We start from the raw sequence: 20315 nt of genomic DNA, 5'->3' as shown, positions 1-20315 counted from the left end.
ATGTTCTGAGATTCACTTGGTCCATTTAAATTCACAAACAATGAGCATCTTTCCATCTTCAGCACATCTTTTTTTCTAGTCCCAAGGTTCTAATTGTAACAACCTCATCCATTGTGCTATTTCCTATGAATATGTTACCTAATCACACAAGTCCTTATAAATAGACAATATTCCCTGGTGGTAGTCAGAGGGAGTCCCATGATTCCATGACCCTCTGTTTGAATTGTAGAAGGAACACATATAATCTAGACAATACTGGAAAAAGTAAGGGCTGGCTGTCATCACCCATCAACAGCTTTGCTATTGCAGGCTCGCATGGCAGCTATCTTACTGGCTCTTATTGGCTACCCACCTTCTGGTATCAGAGGCTATTTAAGTTAGGTGTTCTCCCAGTTCAATCCAGAAATCAAGTACAAGTCCCTCCATTCTTTCTTATCCAGGAACAATTTTATTCTCTGATGGGGCCTAACTTAAAGACACACACACACACACACACACACACACACACACACACACACACACACACACACTCACACTCACATTCAACTGCAGAAGACAGCATTTGGTTCTTCTGCTCCTCAAACAACCTCCCCACCCCACAGGGGAGCAATACTCTCTTTCCCATATATTAATTATGCTCTGCATTCTCTCTCCTATTGGCTTAAGTAAAATCTTTAGATCTCCCAGTTTTGCTTCAGATATGCACAAATTAGGTTTGAGATTTAGAAATGTCTGTTCTTTTGGCAGCCACAGACTAACTTAACTATGAACTAAGCATTGGCTTCTTTTTCTGATTGGCATTGAATCCCCTTTTAAAGCCTGCCCTTCTCTGGGGCACTGAATTCAATATAGAACCTGTAGATATTGCAGCTAATGACTCCTTCCACTGTGCCTGGTTTGACTACGTGACCAAATCTTTTCTTCTACTTAATTAAATTAAATATAATTGAATTAAACTAATCTCAAAACTATTACTTGATTGAGCTATCAGGCAGTTTTAAAGTATGTTTAGAACTAGTTGGGTATGCAAACTTATATTCTACACTCTGAATTCCATGTAATCTAAATGTGGAGCAAATATTTAAGATGAAGACTCAATATCTGAATTAATATGTCAAATATGTGCTGGCTTTAAAAAAAAACAAAAAAAGAATAAAAGACACATATAATTAAATTTATATTGTTACATGTTAAATGAATATTTTAGATATACTGACAAATGTTTTCAGAATATCACAAGTTTTATTTCCTTTTTAAAATTTTTTTGAAATATATTTTATTAATTTATTCATATTACATTTAAATTGTTATTCCATCCCTTGTACCCTCCCGTTCCTCCCTCCTTCCCATTTTCTCCTTACTCCCCTCCCCTGTGGCTGTGACTGAGGGGGACTTCCTCCCCCTGTATATGCTCATAGGGTATCAAGTCTCTTCTTGGTAGCCTGCTATCCTTCCTCTGAGTGCCACCAGGCCTCCAAGTTTTATTTCCGTAAGTGTGACTATTAGAAAATTTAAATGTCATAGCTCACTTTATATTTTGTGTGTGTATGCATGCATGTATGTATACCTCAAGTGTCTTCCTCAGTCTCTCTCCACCATAATTTTTAGTCACAGCTGAACCTGGAACTCAGCAATTAGGCTAGCCTGGCTTACCCACCAGCCTCAGGGGTCATGCCACCATCACCTCCCAGATTACTGAGGTGTGGACTTTTTTGCCTAGAACTGGGGCTTCTGGTCTTTATATTTTGCGACATACACTCAAGTATCAATTGAGATGTCTCTTCAACCCCTCACTTTATATTTCTATTAGATAGTGCTGACCTGTCAAAAACACCATAATTTAAGAAAAAGAAAAACTATCTTTGAATTATCCTAGAAGTTTACAATTGTTCCATCATTTATTGTTACTATGTATTATTTTACTTATTGCATTGGTTGGTGATTACTACTAAATTTAAAGCCATTCTTCATATCACCTTTAGTTCATTAGACAACAATTCTACATATCTTCTATGATGTTAATAGTGAAAATTTCAAATACCACACACTCTATTAAAATGCAATTGTGAAATTATTTGCTCTAAGTTAAACTTACACAGCCTATTTTTCATATTTTAATTGTCATAATAGCTACTAAAATTCTTGCTTCAGTGAAAGTTAATGAACTGTTTTATATTTTATGAATTTAATAATCTAGGCAAAGTCAATCTACCACTGATTAGCTCTTTGACCTTAAACAAATTACTAGCCCTCTCTGAGCACTGCTGTATCATTGACAGGTGAAAATGTTAATGCAATTTGTAGGATATAGCAGTTATCACATAAGGAGGGTTTTTATTATTATCATGAGCACCTGAACACCTGTTTACTTTGAGACTAGAATAAAGAATTTAATTGATATACCAAAACTTTACAGCATTAGTAACAATTTTAATTATATAACTTTGGCAGGCAGGCTAGCGCAATAGTAAAGGCATTTGCCATTAAGCCTGATGATCCGACTTTGATCCCTGAAACCTCCACCTATAAACCATGGCACATGAGTTTGTACAAACATATAAAATAAATAAATAAATTCACACGAAAATTTGCTTGCATAATTTGTAGGCACAGGGCAAAGGCTTTCTATAATATCTTAGAACTCAGAGTTTAGCGTCCTTTACTCTTGAATAGCTTTAGTGGACCTCTAACAAAGATTACATCATCCCAAATGCAGGACTCATCCTGTCATTGACATCCTTGAATGGGTAACATTAACGAGTCTCAAATGTGAAGTAAGCAACAACCACCTCAGTGTTCAGGACCAGCTGGTACATGCAGTTACGGTTAGAATACGCTCAGCAACTCAGCTGCCCCTGGCACAATAGGTAATTGATGGCCACACTGTGAACAACAGCCTCTTCATCACTGCCTCGGTCACCTTATCCCTGAAGCGCAGCAATGGCTGCCTTCTCATGGAGACCATTTCTCTCGCATGTGACCCCTCCCAGTAAATATAACGTACACATACTCATTCACCCATCAGATAGAGTAACAGAAACACTCATTGTCATCTCTGAAATCAATATCACATATGCTCATCTTACATACATTTGTTTCCCATTTACCAAATAAAAAGCAAGGTAAAATTTTCCATCACCTTTCCCTCACTTCCTTTCTCTTATCCTCCTTCCTCCTCCTTCTCTGTCCTTTCCTTCCCCTCCCATGCCCCTTCTTGTGGGGACATTTCTCTCTCTCTTGGATCTAGGTATGAAAACAGCAAAATCTGTCTTGCTGACCCAAAAACCCTATTACTCTGATATAAAAGAGACTTGTACATAAACAGATTCATTACTAGGTAGGAGCAATAGCAGCAGGCGACCTGGGCTATATAACAACAAAATCCTGTCTCAAAAGAAAACAAAACATTAGAAAAAAAAAACATAATCGTTAAGAGTAATTGAAGTGAGCACAAATGATAAATAGAATCTGCAGAAGATAGAATTCAGAGAGATCAATAGTCTATTCTAGGCCCTCAGCATAAAAGTAACACCTGTTCTTACTGAAAGGGGGGGAGGGCGGGGTAAGAGGCTTGCAGTAGCACCTAACAATTCAGAGGAGGGAGAGCTAAGCAAAACCTCTCCTGTAGGTTCCTGTAACAAGAAGTTGAAAGATGAGGGCACAGGAGAAGGTAGAGGTGGGGAGGACTTCAGGCGGAGGAAAATACCTTCAGAGAATCTTAAAGAGACAGTTACAAATTCACTTACCTTAAGGGCATGTCAGGTAATACAAATGGGCCCAGCAGTCCAAACCCAGAAACAGCCAACAGTAAAAAAAAAAATCGCAGAACATGACTTAAGGGACCCCAGCACCATGCCGTGGGAAACAAGTGATGGCTGAGGCCAAGGAGAACTAGCCTCTCCTAGTGGACAAAGATGCCCTCAGCTCTCACTAGTCAACACTGCTAGGGAATATGCATGACTCTCATTTCAAGAATAAGTTAAATGAGAGCTCTGACACTAAATGCATTGACTTTAAAGCTGGCTTAACGAGTACAATTTAATAGTGTATTATCTACTAAACAACCTTGCTGGTTCCCCTTGGTGGGCGCCATTAATTCATCTCCTTAAGTGGTGCTCAAGAGTAGGGGAAACTCCCTGAAGGGTTTACGACAAGTAATTGTATAGCATGCAGTCTACAATGAGGTCTAGTTCTAAGGAGGATGTAAAGGTACCTCTGATGTCACCTTTAGTGTTTCTGTAGCCTTATCTCTGCTCTCATTACCCAGGGTCTACACTTTTACCACCCTGAACTGCTGGTGGTGCATTCCAAGACATGCATGTACTACCGTTTCCTGCCTTTCCATCTCATCCCCCTCGCTCCTTGTATCAGTTGAAAGTGTCTCCGTGAAAAGATATGATAAAATCTTAATCTCTGGAACATGTAAATATCTACTCATTGGGGAAGAAAAACCATCTTGGCATATGTAATTAAATTAAGGATTTCAGGATGATATCAACCTGGATTTTGGCTGGACTCTACATTCCAGAGGAATTGTGTTTGAAAGAAAAGAAGATATAGACAGAAGAAAAGAATATGTAGAAAAAGCTCCTGTGCATGTGGCTTTGTGGAGACAGACTGAGAATTGGGCTATGAATGTGTTTATTAATTATTTTATTTGTAGCATTGGATGTTCACTCTCATCTACGCCTGGGTGCTGATCTACCTCACATCAAAGACTGGGGCTCTTGTCTGTAATGCCTTTGATCGCCTACATGCTCAATAGCTGTTTGTTAAACTGACTAATCTATTAATGACTCAATGGCCATTTCTTGTACTTTAAAGTTAACCAATTTATAATGGCGTGGTTTTATTTTTTTTTTTTTATTTTACTGTGTGTGTGTGTGTGTGTGTGTGTGTGTGTGTGTGTGTGTGTGTGTGTGTGTGTGTGCATGAGTGCAGGTGGGTGCTAATGTATCATGGACAATCTCCAGGAGTTGTTTATGTCCTGTGCCATGTGGGTTCCGGGAATTGAATTCAGGTCACTGGTCTTGGCAGTAAGCACTTTTATCTGTTGAGTCATTTCACCAGCCCTAATTTTATCACGTACTATGTTCTACATATGGTGTGATCGCTGTAAGTTGACATTAAAACAGAGTGAAGTAAAAGTCTATATATTACAAAGCCTTCTCAAAATCTCTATTCAGACATTAAGATTAGTGATTGTGAGAATGAGTAAAACCAGCAATCATTCTCTGTGATTTTAAAAGAAACGGTAAAGGTTTCTGCTTAAGAAATAATTCAGGAAATGGTGTAGAGACCACCCAATTAATAAGACAGCAGCCTGATATGATGTGCCTGATAAAGCCAGCAAGCAATAGTCTAACAGATAAGAAGCAAGCAAACAAACAAAAACTAAAGCTGTACTTGGCTTAATTTGGGCATGTCTCTGTAAACATTAGACCCTTCCTTGACTTATTTTGATGGTTTTATTTGTAAGTTGTATAATCTAAGAAATAAAAGGAACTTTACAGAAAATTCACCTGCTTCTAAACCATGGTCCAGAATCTTTCTGAAATTTATCGAAGGACTCCAGACTCTCCGGGTGTACAGATGTTTAGAGTGGTATGCCTGTGATTGTATGTAGCTATAGAACTAGTTTCATCATTGGGAGGGCCAAATATACAGTGACAATGAGGGACATCATGTTAAACTCATTAAGGACTGAAAGACAAAGGTAAATTCAGCCTGGGTACTTCTGAGCATAGGCACAGAGTGAATCCAGTTTACACACATTTCCAGCTGGCTTGGTGTGTGAAAATTACTTGAACTTCTGAAAGCTACTTGAACAATTGCATAAAGAATGAATAGATCACACCTGGCACAAGTAGACACTATGTAGAATTTTTATTAGTAACTCAATCTAGCAATGATGGGGCCTCAACTAAGGCTGCACAAATGGGAATGACGTTTTATCCCCCTAGAGAAGTATTTTATTGAACAGTTTGCCTTTACTATTTAATTTTGTCACTTTAATTATATTTGTAATAATCCCAAACTTCTAGGCAGAACTACCACAGAGTGTAGAAAATTAAAGGTGTTCAGTAAGAAAATGGTGTGGGATAAGGCAAACCAATTATAAGGCAAAGTGAAAAGCCCTTTGTGGTTATGTTAAAAATAAAGCAGCTGAATGAGAGGCCACTGAGAACATTTACATATATTATCTGTGCTTGCATGCATGTGTGTGCGTGTGTGTGTGTGTGTGTGTGTGTGTGTGTGTGTACTTTCTTTCATGGTGTTTGTCTAGTGGGCTCACTGTGATGTCTTGCTCAATCCTTTCGAAGAAGGCACCTTTTACTAGAGGGTCCAAGAGAAGGAATCAGGAATTCTACACTGCATGAACCCTAAGGCATGTCCTTTTAGTTTGCTGACTGCATAGGGCATGCAGTAGGATAGGGTCACTTAAAGAGTATACTTGGAGAGCATGCTGGTTTAGATCCTGGCTCCAGTATGTACTGGCTGTGTGACTTGGGTCAGTTGCTGAGTTCCTCTGAGCCTCGGTTTTCTCATCTTTAATTTAGGAATTATGGGAGCACTCTAGTTTGATTTACTACTACTGTGATGAAACACTGACCAAAGGGAACTTAGGGAGGAAAAGTTTTCTCTCGATTTACAAATTCTAGATCACAATCTACTTTTACGGGATGTCAAGGCAATAGCTGTAGGTGGGAACCTGGTGGCAAGACCTTAAATGATGATGGATAAACTCCTCTTTCTGGCTTGCCACCCATGGCTTACTCAGTTACCTTCATTATATAGCACACATAGTATACGTAAATTATTTATTATTCAGCTGATCATAAAAATACAGTGTATTCTTTTTCTAAACTAAGGATCAGAAAGTGGCAAGTGTTAGGTCTTCTCTAGAGTATAAAAGGATTCTTCTGTATTTCTCCTCCACCCAAGGAGTTCAAAGCTGAGCTCTACAGAATGTTGGGGACATGGCCAAAAGAACCCAGAGAGTCATCCAGGGGCAAGGACCTGCCCACCAGCCAGCATCTCTAAATCAAACTCATCTGTGTCCTCAGTCACTAGGGGTACCTAGGCTTGTCCTTGAGACAGGCATAAGTCCCCCTCAGGCAGAATACGTAACTATGAGACTGACTAAAAGTGCTCTAAGATAAAGAGATGAAGCTATTATCAGGCAGATGTTGGGGGCCATGCATCAGTGTCAAGGTGTATTGCATTTACTTCTCACGGGTCTGATAGAATTGGCAGGAAAATGTAAGTACTTGATTCATTTAAGGACCAGGAGCTATTTATTCAGAACCATCAATCCAGAGTTTCATGAAGTTTCTTTTCTCCATTAGTATACTTTGAGATGATAGATACATATATGTGTTAGAGGAAAATGCAGCTATTTAAAACTCAGAGCTCCAAATAATAAGCACTTAATAGATGGTTGCAGCTGTTTGAGCCAATCAATATGTTCTCCTATGTCTCAATTATATCCAAGGCATGATTACCATCAGGGTACCTCTAAAATAACGTTCTGTAGCCTCAGGCAATTTGTAATTTATATGAGGTAAGAATATACAAACAGCTATAAACAGTTCATCTTAAGCCTTATTAAGTGCTATATGGCAGGCCTTTGGAGACTAAAATATACACAGGGACATGTTATGAAAAGGATCCATCCCAAGTGCAGCTAGTAAAAGTTTGCACAAATAAACCTTGCTGAATATCTGTCTGGTCTTTTATTGTTTCCATGCACTGGGTATTCTAAATATTACCTATGAGAACACATCCCTGCCCTCCAAGGACTTTCAATGTCAAAGATCTGGATCAAGGTGGTTTTATTGTTTTGTTTTGTTTTTGTTTGTTTTTGCTGTGTATGTGTGTGTGTGCGCGCGTGTGCATGTGCATGCGTGTGTGTGTGTGTGTGTGTGTGTGTGTGTGTGTGTGTGTGTTTTGTTTTGTTATGTCTTTTGAGTCAGGATCTTTTTGTGTAGACCTGAGCAGCCTGGAACTCATTATGGAGAAGATGCTGGTCCCAAACTCCCAAGTGCCAGGATTAAAGGTGTTGCACACCACCTGGCTATGGATAGTATTTTTAAAGGTTACGATAGTTCCCTGTGCTCATGCCTAGCTACATTCCTGCTGAAGGAAGCATCCAGCACTACTTATTCAGGGAATACGCAGAGACTTGTGACTTGCTTAAACAAATGTAGCTAATATAACAGTATGAACTCTTAAAAAACAGATGAGGGTCTTGAGTGAAGACTCAGAAAAATGCTTGCTATACACCGTGAGCATCTGTGGTCAGATCTCAAGCATCCACATAAAAAAACACAGTGACGATGAATGCCTGTAGTATACAGGCTGGGAACCTTCTGGCACATCTGTGCCCAGGTCTTGTAGGCAGAAAGACCCTATCTTCTGCACCACTATGGGGAAGTTGAAGCAGATGGGTTATGTAATTGATCTCTGTCTCCATCTCTCCCATCCAAAGCAAATAGGGAGATGGACAATCTTCTGTTGATTCTAAACCCTGACTACAGAATCCTGTCATCTTGTCTCTATTCTGAGCCTTAGATGCAGTAGAAACCAGAAACAGTGTGAACAAGACAGGACCACATTGTGCCTTTTCCAATTATCTGACCTACAAAGTTTGTGAGTGTGATAAATGGTTGTTCTTTGACAGCTTTGGGGTGATTAGTTATATGGAGTGGTATTAAGCAGAATGTTACTTTAGGGTGAAAAAATTATTGTACTTCTTCCTGCATGGTGATATGTGTAGGTTTCAATTAGCACATTTTATTCCATAATTGTGAATACATACTGTATTGTACCTTGAAGTTAATTCAAAGAATGCCCAGCAACCCATTTATCCCTGGCATGTGGACTCATCTATTCAAATCTGTCTGGAAAACAGGCTGGGAAAAAGGCTGGGAATCTTCCAAATGCTTAACAGTGACATTTAATGTTCTCAGGCCCCAGGGTTTCCATTTAAATGGCAGGTTTAATGGGAAGGAAAGCACCAGTGTGTTAGCATGACTATTAAAAATGAAAAGGGACAATTTGTGTAATTCAAGTCTTCCAATCTATGTGATTACTTAGAGTACTTAGTTATAGCTAAAATTCAAAACAATGAAAAAACAAGAATACACAACATAGTATGTTCTGTTGGACAAGTGCAAATTTCAGTTCATATGTGAATTAAAGTACTAATACTCCTTTACAGTTAAATATATTTGTATTTTTGTATAATCAAAATATAACATGTATTCACGTTTTTATTTAATACTTTGGTTTTCAAATATTTTAAATAGGCACATGTATATTTGTGAGTGTATATATGAGTTTTGCGTTGGAGTGAATGCTTGTGTGGCAGAGATAAACATATAATGTTTTTCTCTATCACTCTTCTGCTTAAATTTTTTTGAGACTAAGTTTTTCACCAAACTTCCAGCTTGCTAATTTGGCTACATTGGCTGTCCAATAAGCTCCAGGAATCATCCTTTTTCTACTAGCCCACATCTGAAACTGCAGGTAAATATTACTGCAGCCTGACCTGGATGCTGAGGACTGAACTCAGGCCCTCATCTTACCCATTGAGCAATTCCCCAGTCCCATTTATATTTTTATATACTCTTGATTTTATAACGTAAAAATATACATGATGTAGATTTCTAGGACCCTCTGTATCCTAAGTAGAACAATATGATAGGCAGATTTGGGCCCAGGGGTCCCGCTCAAACTAAGGCACCAGCCAAGGACAATACAGGAGGTAAACTTTAAACCCCTACCCAGATCTAGCCAATGGTCAGAACATTCTCCACAGTTGAGTGGAGAGTGGGATACGACTTTCTCACGTACTCTGGTGCCTCACATTTGACCATGTCCCCTGGAGGGGGAGACCTGGTGGCACTCAGAGGAAGGACAGCAGGTTACCGAGAAGAGACTTGATATCCTATGAGCATATACAGGAGGAGGTAATCCCCCTCAGGAACAGTCATAGGGGAGGAGAATAATGGGAAAATGGGGGGGGGGGGGGAGGAATGGGAGGATACAAGGGATGGGATAAACATTGAGATGTAACAAGAATAAATTAATAAAAAAAAAGAAAGAAAAAATATACATAATGATCAATAATCAATAATCATTATCACCATTACATGGCTATTATTTAAAAGTAGTTTTTTTATCTAGAAAGGATGCTAAAAATGACCTACTTTAAATGTAAAATATGTTGATATACTACCAAGAACAAAAAGATTACTTCCAATCAGATGAGATAGATCTTCAAAAGGAAGCTTAATTTTGATAGAGATTAAGATTTTTCCCATAACATAGCATCTTGCTGGGATTATAACATTTCTTTCATGCATGTAGCCTTATAGATGGGAAGCAATTATCTACCACCAGAACAAACATCACCTGAGTATGGCCTTCCTAGGTGCCCCAGCAGACAGGCGTCTGACACCTGGTGCATACTCAGTTGTTACTGTGCTAGACATGGAGCGGACATGGAGAAGCATCCACCTCCTTGGGAAGCCTGATAGTAACAGGGCAGGTAGAGGCATTGATTATGGAGAGTTGCAGTGCCAGTGTGGTAGAGTCACAGCACTATGCTTTATTTCACTTGCTGGCTACTACCTAAGGTCCAGTGGGTCCCACTAATTCCGGAGCCTCACTTGTCAGCCTGTCCTTTTACATTATTTTCCTTGGCTCACTCTCAGTCATTTGTAATGCACAACACAGACCAGAACATAAAGTTGAATGGAATTTTAGCAGATTATAAAGGCAATGGAAATATCATGGGCTGAGTGAATCTGAAAGTAAGAGGATACAAAGGGAAAAAAGCACTATACTTAGCAGATGGTAGAAATGTCCACCCAGAACAGAATTCACATGAATTAAGAAATGAGCTCATGGACAACCATGAAATAGAGGAGGTACCCTAGTTGGTCCGATCACTCACAACAAAAATGACAAAGATTGGTTGGCTTAAACTACAAAAATGGTTTTCACAATTCAGGAATAGTATTGATGCATCCTTTCAGGGTACAGAGAGACAAGAAGGAAGCACTGCAGTAATTTTTCTTACAAAGGCATTAATTCTATCTTGAAGGTCTACTTTCATGACCACACTAGGTGCCTGGAGTAGCATGAGTTTTAAGTACATCTCTGTTTGTATAAAAATTCTCTGAAGCTGGCCCAATAGTTTATGGTGTATTCAAGGCCCTTTTGAATATAGCTGAAGGCTTTTCAAAAAGCCTTCCTGCAACATTGGTTGAACTGTGTCCTCTCTCCCATCTCTGATTCCTACATTGCTGTTCTATCCCACAATGTGATCATATTTCCAGATGTAGCCTTTGAAGGTGATTAAGATAGGCTGGGATGGGAGAGAGTCATAAAGTACAGGATAACCACGATACAAAACACAGACCCAAAGAAGCTAAGTAATAAGAAGGGCCCAAGAAGAACACTTGAATCTCACTGAAAAGGAGTGGGTGGACAGTGGGGACTGGGTTGGGGAGGCATTGAATGGAGAGAGTGGAGTAGGTGAAGAAGAGGTGGGGATAAGAACAGGATGGATGAGTTTGAGGGGGGACAGAGGGAAAGAGTACTGGGAGAGACAATTGGATTGGGGGGTGGCATATCTGGGACAAGTTAGAAACCTAGGACAATGGAAACATCCGGGAGTCTATCTATGAAGGTAACTATAGCTAAGACTCCTTGCAATGAGGCATATGGATCCTGATCTGGACATCTCCTCTAGCCAAGCAAGACTTCCAATGGAAGAACTGAGACACCAACCCAGCCACAAAACCTTAGATTCACAATTTTTCCTCCCTCCCTACCAAGATGTGTAAGATTAAAAGATGGAGCAGAATTTGAGAGAAGGCCCAACCAATGACTGGTCCATGTTGAGACCCATGCCATGAGATGGAGTCCACCCCTGACACTATTAATGATAATCTGCTCTACTTGCAGATTGGAGCCTAGCATAACTGTAATCAGAGAGGCTTCGCCCAGCAACTGATGAAAATTGATGCGAGGACCCACAAGCAAATATTAAGTGGATCTTCAGAAGAGGGAGAGGGAGGATCCAGAAGGGGGCCAATGACACCACAAGAAAGGTTATAGAATCAACTAACTGGTTCCATATGGGTTCATAGAGATTGAAGTGCCACCTGAGAGCATGCGTGGGATGGACCCCAGGCCCTTGGTACATAGGTAACAGCTGTGTAGTTAGGTACTTATGTCAGACTCTTAAACCAAGAGCAGGGCTGTCTCTGACTACATAGCTGCCTTTGGATTCTTCTCCTCTAACTGGGCCACCTTGTCTAACCTCACTAGAAGAATATGTGCCTAGTCTTGTAGAAATTTTAAAAAATCAACTAAAAAAAAAAAGCCTTGGATGCATCATATAAGATTGTGAGGGGGTGGTAAGCGATAGCTCCAGAAATTTTCTATACAAACAGGGGTGAACGTAAAACTCATGCTACTCCCAGCACCTAGTGTCGGGTACATTGGTGGAGGAAAGCTGTGTGAAGAATCTTTTTAAACAAGAACCTAAAAGGCCAGCAATCCAAAGACACTGAATTAAAACAGTAGGAACACATGGGGGAGGGGAAGGAAAAAAAATCTGGAATCCAGAGATAGTTCAAAGGTGGAAGCAACAGAATTAGTCAGACATCTGGATGTGGGGGTGTAGGAGAAGGAGGAGTTGAGAATGACTCAGAGTTTAGAAGTGGATAATTGGGAGGGGAAGAATGCCAATCACCAAGTTGGAAGACACAGAGAGCTAACTTGGTATAATTCGGGTTTGGGGAAATTTTAGGTAGAAGGAGGTGATGGGACACTACCTACATCGATATTTTTAGGACCAGAGCTCAGGAAAGAGACAAAGGCCAATGGGAGACTTTAGGGGTTCATTAGAAATGACATCGAAATGGGGGAGGGATGAGTTACCCTTGGAGAGCATCAAGCACCTGCTCTTTGATGGGGATAGATGGGTTCCTGACCCTTCACTAAGGCATTTGAATAAGAGAGGAAACACACTTGGAGAGTATAATGTTTTTAATGCCTTAAAGAGAGAGAAGCTAATACAGAGGAATGATGAAACGCACCCATGCTCCTGAGTGTAAGACAGGAGCAGGAGGTTCACAGAAAAGAAAGCTGAGACCAGCCATCTTTCAGAATGAGCTTTATTAGGAGAGAAGCTCATGACCTTGCAAGGCGCTGTGATCTGGCCTTGAGATGGAAGAGCAATTAGGATAGATAAAACATCCTCTCAGAAACAAGACAGGTGCCTAAAGGCAAAAAGAGGCTTCCCTTTAAAACCTGGAGAGGAGCTTCATCATGAGAGATAGCTTATGGTGAAGGGGTAAGAGAGAGAGAGCCACCATGGACAGCGCAGGGTGGGAACAAAAGGAGAGGAGGAGAAGGAAGAGAGATGGGGGCAGGGCAACACCTATGATCCAACATGGTCATGAAGTGAGGAAGTGTGAGTTTGTCTCTCTAGAGCTTTCTTTATAGATGTATAGTTACTGAAATTAGCAAGTTAATTATGATTGCTAGTTGTTTGTTTTGATAGAAGAGATTTTTAAAGAGATATATTTCTCTGCATTGCCCATAATCTAACAATGCTAAGTACCGATGTAGAGGGAGAAAACCTGTGTGGAAAATGCTCTGCATGGTAAGCACTTGATAATAATAATAATAATTTTATGCCTTAGATTGCTATACTATTATATAGGAGAATTTCTATGTGTTACTTGGAGCCCTTCATTCCTCTTCCAAGATTTTCCTAAAATGGCATAAACAAATAGCTCACAGTAGTCTGTGTTCATAATAACACTACCTTGAAAGTAATAAAACAGCAGAAGTACTGAGAAACTACCTCCATTTGAACTATATTTTTGGCTCAGTTTGACATGAAATGAAAGTGCTAGAAACTGTCTTTGGATATTAAGCCACTCAAATGCAAATACATTTGATGTAGGGTGACTCTCATAAGATTGAACTTCCTGCTGGGAATCCTTTGCTGGGCAGTACCTTACAAAGTACCCATAAAGAAGCTACACACGTGGTAGCTTCCCGGTATGTGCAGTTGGGAGACTCAGGTTGGAACTCAATCAGGAGAGCTGACTTCTATAGTGTGTCTGATGAGCAGTGGCATGGTTGATGAACAATGGTATCTCCTGGTGATAGTTGAAGAATCCCAAGGTGCACTCTGTGTACTTCTCCAATTGTTGACCTGACATCTTGTTCCTAGAATCTAGAATGATAGTTCAAGAATCTCTAACAACTCTAACCTTTATCACTGTGTGTTCGAGGCCAACCTGGTCTACAGAGTGATTTCCAGGTTAGTGACGGTTACAAAGAGAGACTCTGTCTTTAAAAATTAAAAATAAAATGTCCCTTTCATAGTAATCCTGTCAGAACATATAATTTTTAAGATTTATAAGGTAAAAGAGTCCCAAGAAGGCACCACACTCAGCTCCTACAACTGTCATCACACAACCCTCACTGCTTTGCCTCTTTCTTAATAAGAATGTGCAGCTTGTTACACTCAACACTGCTTTGTTAACTCCTAAGAAAGCCCAAAATATGAATGCCTATGACATGCTTTTCAATATTTGAAAATTTGTAGATAGCATCGTATCCACTGATAATAAGCCCACGTGTGCTAACTAAAATGTCACTGTTCTTTGCTTTTAGGCAGAAATAACTCAGGTGGCAGCACTGCGGAGCCCAGACTGCTCAGAGGTTCTGAAACACTGTTGACAATGCAGAGACTTCTGGGATATGAGTCAAAAGCTGGATACAATTAAAAATTCCACATGTCAATCACAGAGCATACAAATGTAGTTCTTATTTCTGGAAGGCAGAAAAAAAAAAAAACCAAAAATGTGAAGAAGCATACGCAATATGTGTGTCTTTAATCATTACTTAGCTGTTTATCACCATCCCACCCATTTTTTTTGTAATTTTATGTGTGCAATTTCAAAACTGCATCATTATGTATTTATTGTTATGAGTAACTGTTTAATATCTCTGCCCAAGGTAGTGTGAGAAACTGTGCATTAGACAGAGAAGTATTAAAGCACCAGCTTCCAGGAAGAGAGTGGGAAAAGGGATACAACGTGACTAAAAGGACCCATGACAGTAAATACATTGAAACACAGAAGGTATTGCATAGGCTGCTGATGTCTTTTTTCTCGCCCCACACAATAACACTTAGCTGAGAGCTGACAAGAGAAGTGTCAGCCGACTAATAATGGCAGTTGAGACACCAGTTATCCAAGTCATGGTACGGCATTGAATTGATGGTGTGCCAAGAAATATTTTTGATATATGACTGGGCAGACACTTGATCAAATTTGCTCCTGTGAAATATGAAGCATAGGGACCTTATACATTTTAAGATTAAGTTACTCTTATGCACAGCAGTTTAGATGACAGCTTTGCAATGGCAGTCGGGGCTCACCAGACAATGGAAATGAATACAAATGGAATCCCAGAGTTGTTGTTCTTTCTTTTTTTTTTTTTTTTTTTACATTTTATTTATTTATTTTTAAATAATTTATTCAGATTACATCCTAATTGTTATCCCCTCACTTGTATCTTCCCGTTTAAATCCACCTGATTTTCCCCCTTAAACATGATTTCAGATCTGTCTTATGAAGCTAACGAGTGAGTTCTTCTAATCCTTGTCTCAGCATCATGTGATCTGAAGTTAGTATACATGCTGCAGGATGCTGTGAGATCACTACAACAGATGATTGTTCATGAAGTGACAGGAATTGACCACTCACACAAAGGACAGAGGAAAGCAGTGCTTTTCCTTCCACTGTTAAGAGAAAAATTGGTAAATGTGTAATGACTGCTAATTCCTCCTACGGAATTATAGCCATCTTTTACATCTACTTGGATAACTCTTCTGTATACAGGTAGTCTGTGCTTTGCCTGGATAGGTAGAACACTGTGATGAAATGCCAAGGGAACCAGGAACATCAGTCTCTTAATACTTTACATCTCAGGGCTTTAACCTTTTGGAAGACTGTTCTGAGATATCCAGCAAGTTGACCTACAAGAAAGACTTCATAAGAATGAGACGAGCCATTTATTCCAGTCATACCAACTGAGACACACCTAGATGACTGGTGAGCTGAACTTGACCCGGAAGAGAAGCTGTGACTGTCTTGTAGCTTTAGAGTGGGTCAACATGGAAGTCTACACAATGGAAAGCAAGGTCCACAAACGTAGTAGTGACTCTGGCTTGTTATTACTTATTTTCAAGTTCTTAAATTTTTATTTTATGCATTCAGGTGTTTTGCCTCATGCTTGTAGAGGCCAGAAGAGGGCATCAGGATCGCCTGGAGCTTGTGTGGCAGATGGTTGTGAGTCACTGTGTGGGTGCTGGGAATTAAACACAGATTCTCTGTAGAAATAGGCAGTGCTCTTAACCACTGAGACATCTTTCCAGGATGATGATGATGATGATGATGATGATGATGATGATGATGATGATGATAAAATATTATTTACAAATAATTATAAATAATAATTGTTATTATCATTATTAACTTTTTTATTGAAAGAAAAATTAAGGTTAGATTTGAAAGTGACCAAAAGTTTTGAGGGCATGTTTTATGTTTCAAAATTTTATGGGATTAACTGGAAATTTACCAAACATGGTCTTTCATTCTCAACTATAAAGTTTTTTTTTCTTGCTTCTTTTTAATTTGAAAACTCATTAGTCAGTGTGTATGAAAATACCAGAAAGCTAAATTGAAATATTATTCTAATATGATTTAACACTGAATTAGAAATTTGAGAATTGAGGGTTAAATAACTTTTAGATTATCCCTTCAACCAAGGTAACTAATAGCATTTGTAAAATAGGATTAGGGATTTTTCCCCTTAAACTTCTCAGTAAAGGAAAAGAAATATCTACAATCAAATTATCCCATAATTAAAGACAGATTCTGAGAGAGTTCAATTCCTTGGGTTTATGCTAAGTCACACAGAGAAGCGTCAAACAAATATTCCTCAGTTAATTTTCAAATACTTCATGTTGGCACCTCTTTATTCTTTGGAAGTCACATATGACTTACCATCATGTAATATCTCTACTCATGATCATGAGATTATTTACATAAAGAATACTGTTTGAGAGGCCATTCTTTACTTCTGGGAATCTGTCTAGGAGACTGAAATACTTTGACACAGCCAACCTTTCTATTATGAAGTTTTCCCAAGGTGTCACTAGTGAATCTAGGGCAAAATACATTTGTACATAAGTTCAAATATAATGGCAAAACCTGACAGGAAATCCTGTATTTGCAGCAGGAGTTATATTCAGAGTTGCCATAGCAGCCACCCACGTTCTCTCTCTCTCACACACACACAAAGGAGTGGTGAGGAAAGAGGAGAAAGCAGTCAGCAGGGAACAGAATCTATTGTTGAAAAGACAGAGGTACCCATCAATGTAATTACAAGCAGGGATCCCAATTCTTAGTCTGAATGGCACTTAATGATAGAAGATTTCTCAGTACAGGCCTGCTCTCTAATCTTCTCACCATCTGTACTGGATTATGAAGTAATGTAGGAGGAAGGGAGTTTGGGCTAACCATGAACACATAAGAACTAGCAAAATCTAATGTTTCCCTATCCAAAACTTTGTGTGAAAAACATCATCACCAGGAAAATCTGTGGTTCAGTAGATCTGAACAAAGTACTTTGCTTTCTCAGTATCTCTAACTATAAACAGATTCAATGAGCACATACAGCCATAAAATGGTATACACTTTCAAATAAACTATTACACATGATGAATTACTAAAGACAAATAATCATAAATATATGGTAACATTTAATAATGTAAAAAATAAGTTAAGTAATGAGTTAGTAAAAGTGAAGCCTGAACCACAGTAAGTGCTCAATAAATGTTTGCTAAGGTCATTATAATTAATTATTTTTAATAAAGGATCTAAATTTTTATTATGCCTAGAAGAGTGTGGTATGCAACACATGAGTTTCTAAAAGCAATGGCTGCAGGTGGTCAGCAGAGCAGAGGAATAAGATGTGACTATTCTTCCAGAACACCAGAGGCTAATGCCCAGTCCCATGGCAATGTCTTTGAAGGACAATTTAAGATAATAAATTGGCTAAGTATTTTATTCTAGTTGCATGTTCATCACCATCGACAAAGGATGGAGACACAGCAGAATCTAACATCTATTAGTGCTGAAAGAGGGTACAGTATCTGGCTTCAGAAAGCGCTCTGCAATTTTCCTCCCATCGTTTGTTTGATCACCTATTCATGTGCAGATATATTTAGAGTCCCTACATAGATACCAAAAGTCAACATCAGATTTAGATGAAGGCAATACACAAAAAAACTTCCTTATGCTTTCTGATTCACTCATTTAAAATCTTCCCTGTAAGACTGAGTGCTGCATATTCTAGCAGAGGAAAAGCCTGAAGTCAAGCAACTTGGTGAATAGGAAAGAATATGTGTGTTAGCACATTTCATTCAGTGATGAAAGGTACCTTATAATGTATACAAGAATGCAGAGCGGATAGGCTAAAGAAACTAGGGAATTTGAAAAAAAAAAATACTAGGGAAGTTGAGTGAGAAAGCGAGAAGGGAATTGTAATAAATATTTTACAGCAGTCAGCAGGAGGTGGCATAAAAAATGACAGGATAAGATTGAATCCCAAATGCTATACAAATTTTCTTGATAACAATTTTTAAAAAACAGGCAGTGATGGGTGCAATTTTCATGGCTTATGATAAAGACTTGGACCAACATTTGAGCTGTTAAAATGGCCTGATTGACACAAGTCTGAGGCCAGCTTAGTCTGCACAGTAGGTCCTAAAACAATCTGAACAACAAGCAAAATGCTATGTTAAAAAAAAAATGAACAACATCAATCTAAAAAATTTATGTACTCTGTGACCTCTAAATTTATCTTGCACTGGAAATATTATGCACATTGGTATTTTTTTCCTCGTTAAGTTTTCTACTTGATAATCCTTATTTCCAGTCTTAGGGAGACATATCACTGGGTAACTCTGGGGATTCTCTGTGCTTTAGTGCTAGCACGACATGATTACATCAGAAACACTCTCATCATCAAAGAGCTTCTGGAGTACAAAAATAATTCTGAGCTTTTCCAAGTCATTAGAAATAATCAAATTTCTTGTCAAGCTGGGCCAGGTTTTTATTCTAATTTTTTGGGGGGAGCGGGGGAATATTTTTTTCATTTCTTTCTTTTTTCATTTAAAAAAATATTATAATTTATACATAATATATTCCAATTTTTATTCCTCTCACTTGTATCTTCCTGTTCCCACCTTCCCTCTTTTTTCCACCTTATTCTCCTCCTCTAGACATCTGACAGGGGTCTTTCCTCCCCCACCATCTCACTGTAGCTTATGAAAAAGATAACAAAAAAAAAAAAAAAAAAAACCCTTTCCTTGATACACTGAAATCATAAGGGAATAAATAATGGAACCACTAAGAAAAAGAAGCCCCCCCCCAAAAAAAACTTCTACATCTTCTGACCTTCTCACTACAATTAATGAAAAAAAGCCCACAGAGAACAAGCTTGAAGTTCAAAACCCACAGCTGCACCCGTCCTGATGAGATGGCGGGACCGCTGAAGACATGAAAGCCATGGTCTAGAACTGCCTGCCAAGGCTCTCTCCCCTTTTCCCATCCCTGCTGTCAGTAACACAGTAGGCTGTGATCACTTATCCTTGCTTGAGGGTCTTAGGATGCCTACACTCAGAGCTTGGATCCTACAACCAAAAGGATGGCAAATGTTCAAGAAAAAAAAAGGAAAACATAGTTTCTAAAGATTTTTTTTTTGTTAGTTCTATGGGAAAATATCAAAATACCAATGGGAATGTTACGACAATGTACTTATATCAAAACAAAACAGCCCTCTACAGTGAGAGTCCCTTCTCCACCAGCACCATTGAATCTAAGAGTTTGTGTAGGCAGACGGGAGAGCAGACAGTTCTCTAAGTTATACTATTACAACTTTGTGGGGAGTGTTAAAGAAGAAACTTGTTTCCATTAAGTTGTATTTAATATAAAGGCAAACATATCTACAAACAGAAATTTCGGTGGCAATATTTTTTATGTCATCAGCTACCCAGACACAACCTCAAAAGAGACAGCTGAGTTAACATTATCACAGGACAACCAGCAATCATAAGAAATAAATGGAATGGCCCACAAAAAAAAAAAAAAAAAAAAAAAAACTATTAGTGTTCTATATATGACTCTCATTATGGTGGAGAAGAG

General features: G+C 38.8%; 1 protein-coding gene across 1 annotated transcript in view; it reads right to left on the bottom strand.

Moving 5' to 3' along the window:
- Plppr5 (phospholipid phosphatase related 5) overlaps positions 1–20315 on the bottom strand; it is a 104222-nt gene that overhangs the window by 36338 nt on the left and 47569 nt on the right. The gene's annotated exons all lie outside the window — the stretch shown is intronic.

This window comes from Acomys russatus, chromosome 23 (assembly GCF_903995435.1).
Source record: "Acomys russatus chromosome 23, mAcoRus1.1, whole genome shotgun sequence".
Lineage (NCBI taxonomy): Eukaryota > Metazoa > Chordata > Mammalia > Rodentia > Muridae > Acomys > Acomys russatus.
The sequence above is the reverse complement of the archived record's forward strand: the minus strand, read 5'-3'. Positions and strand labels throughout refer to the sequence as shown.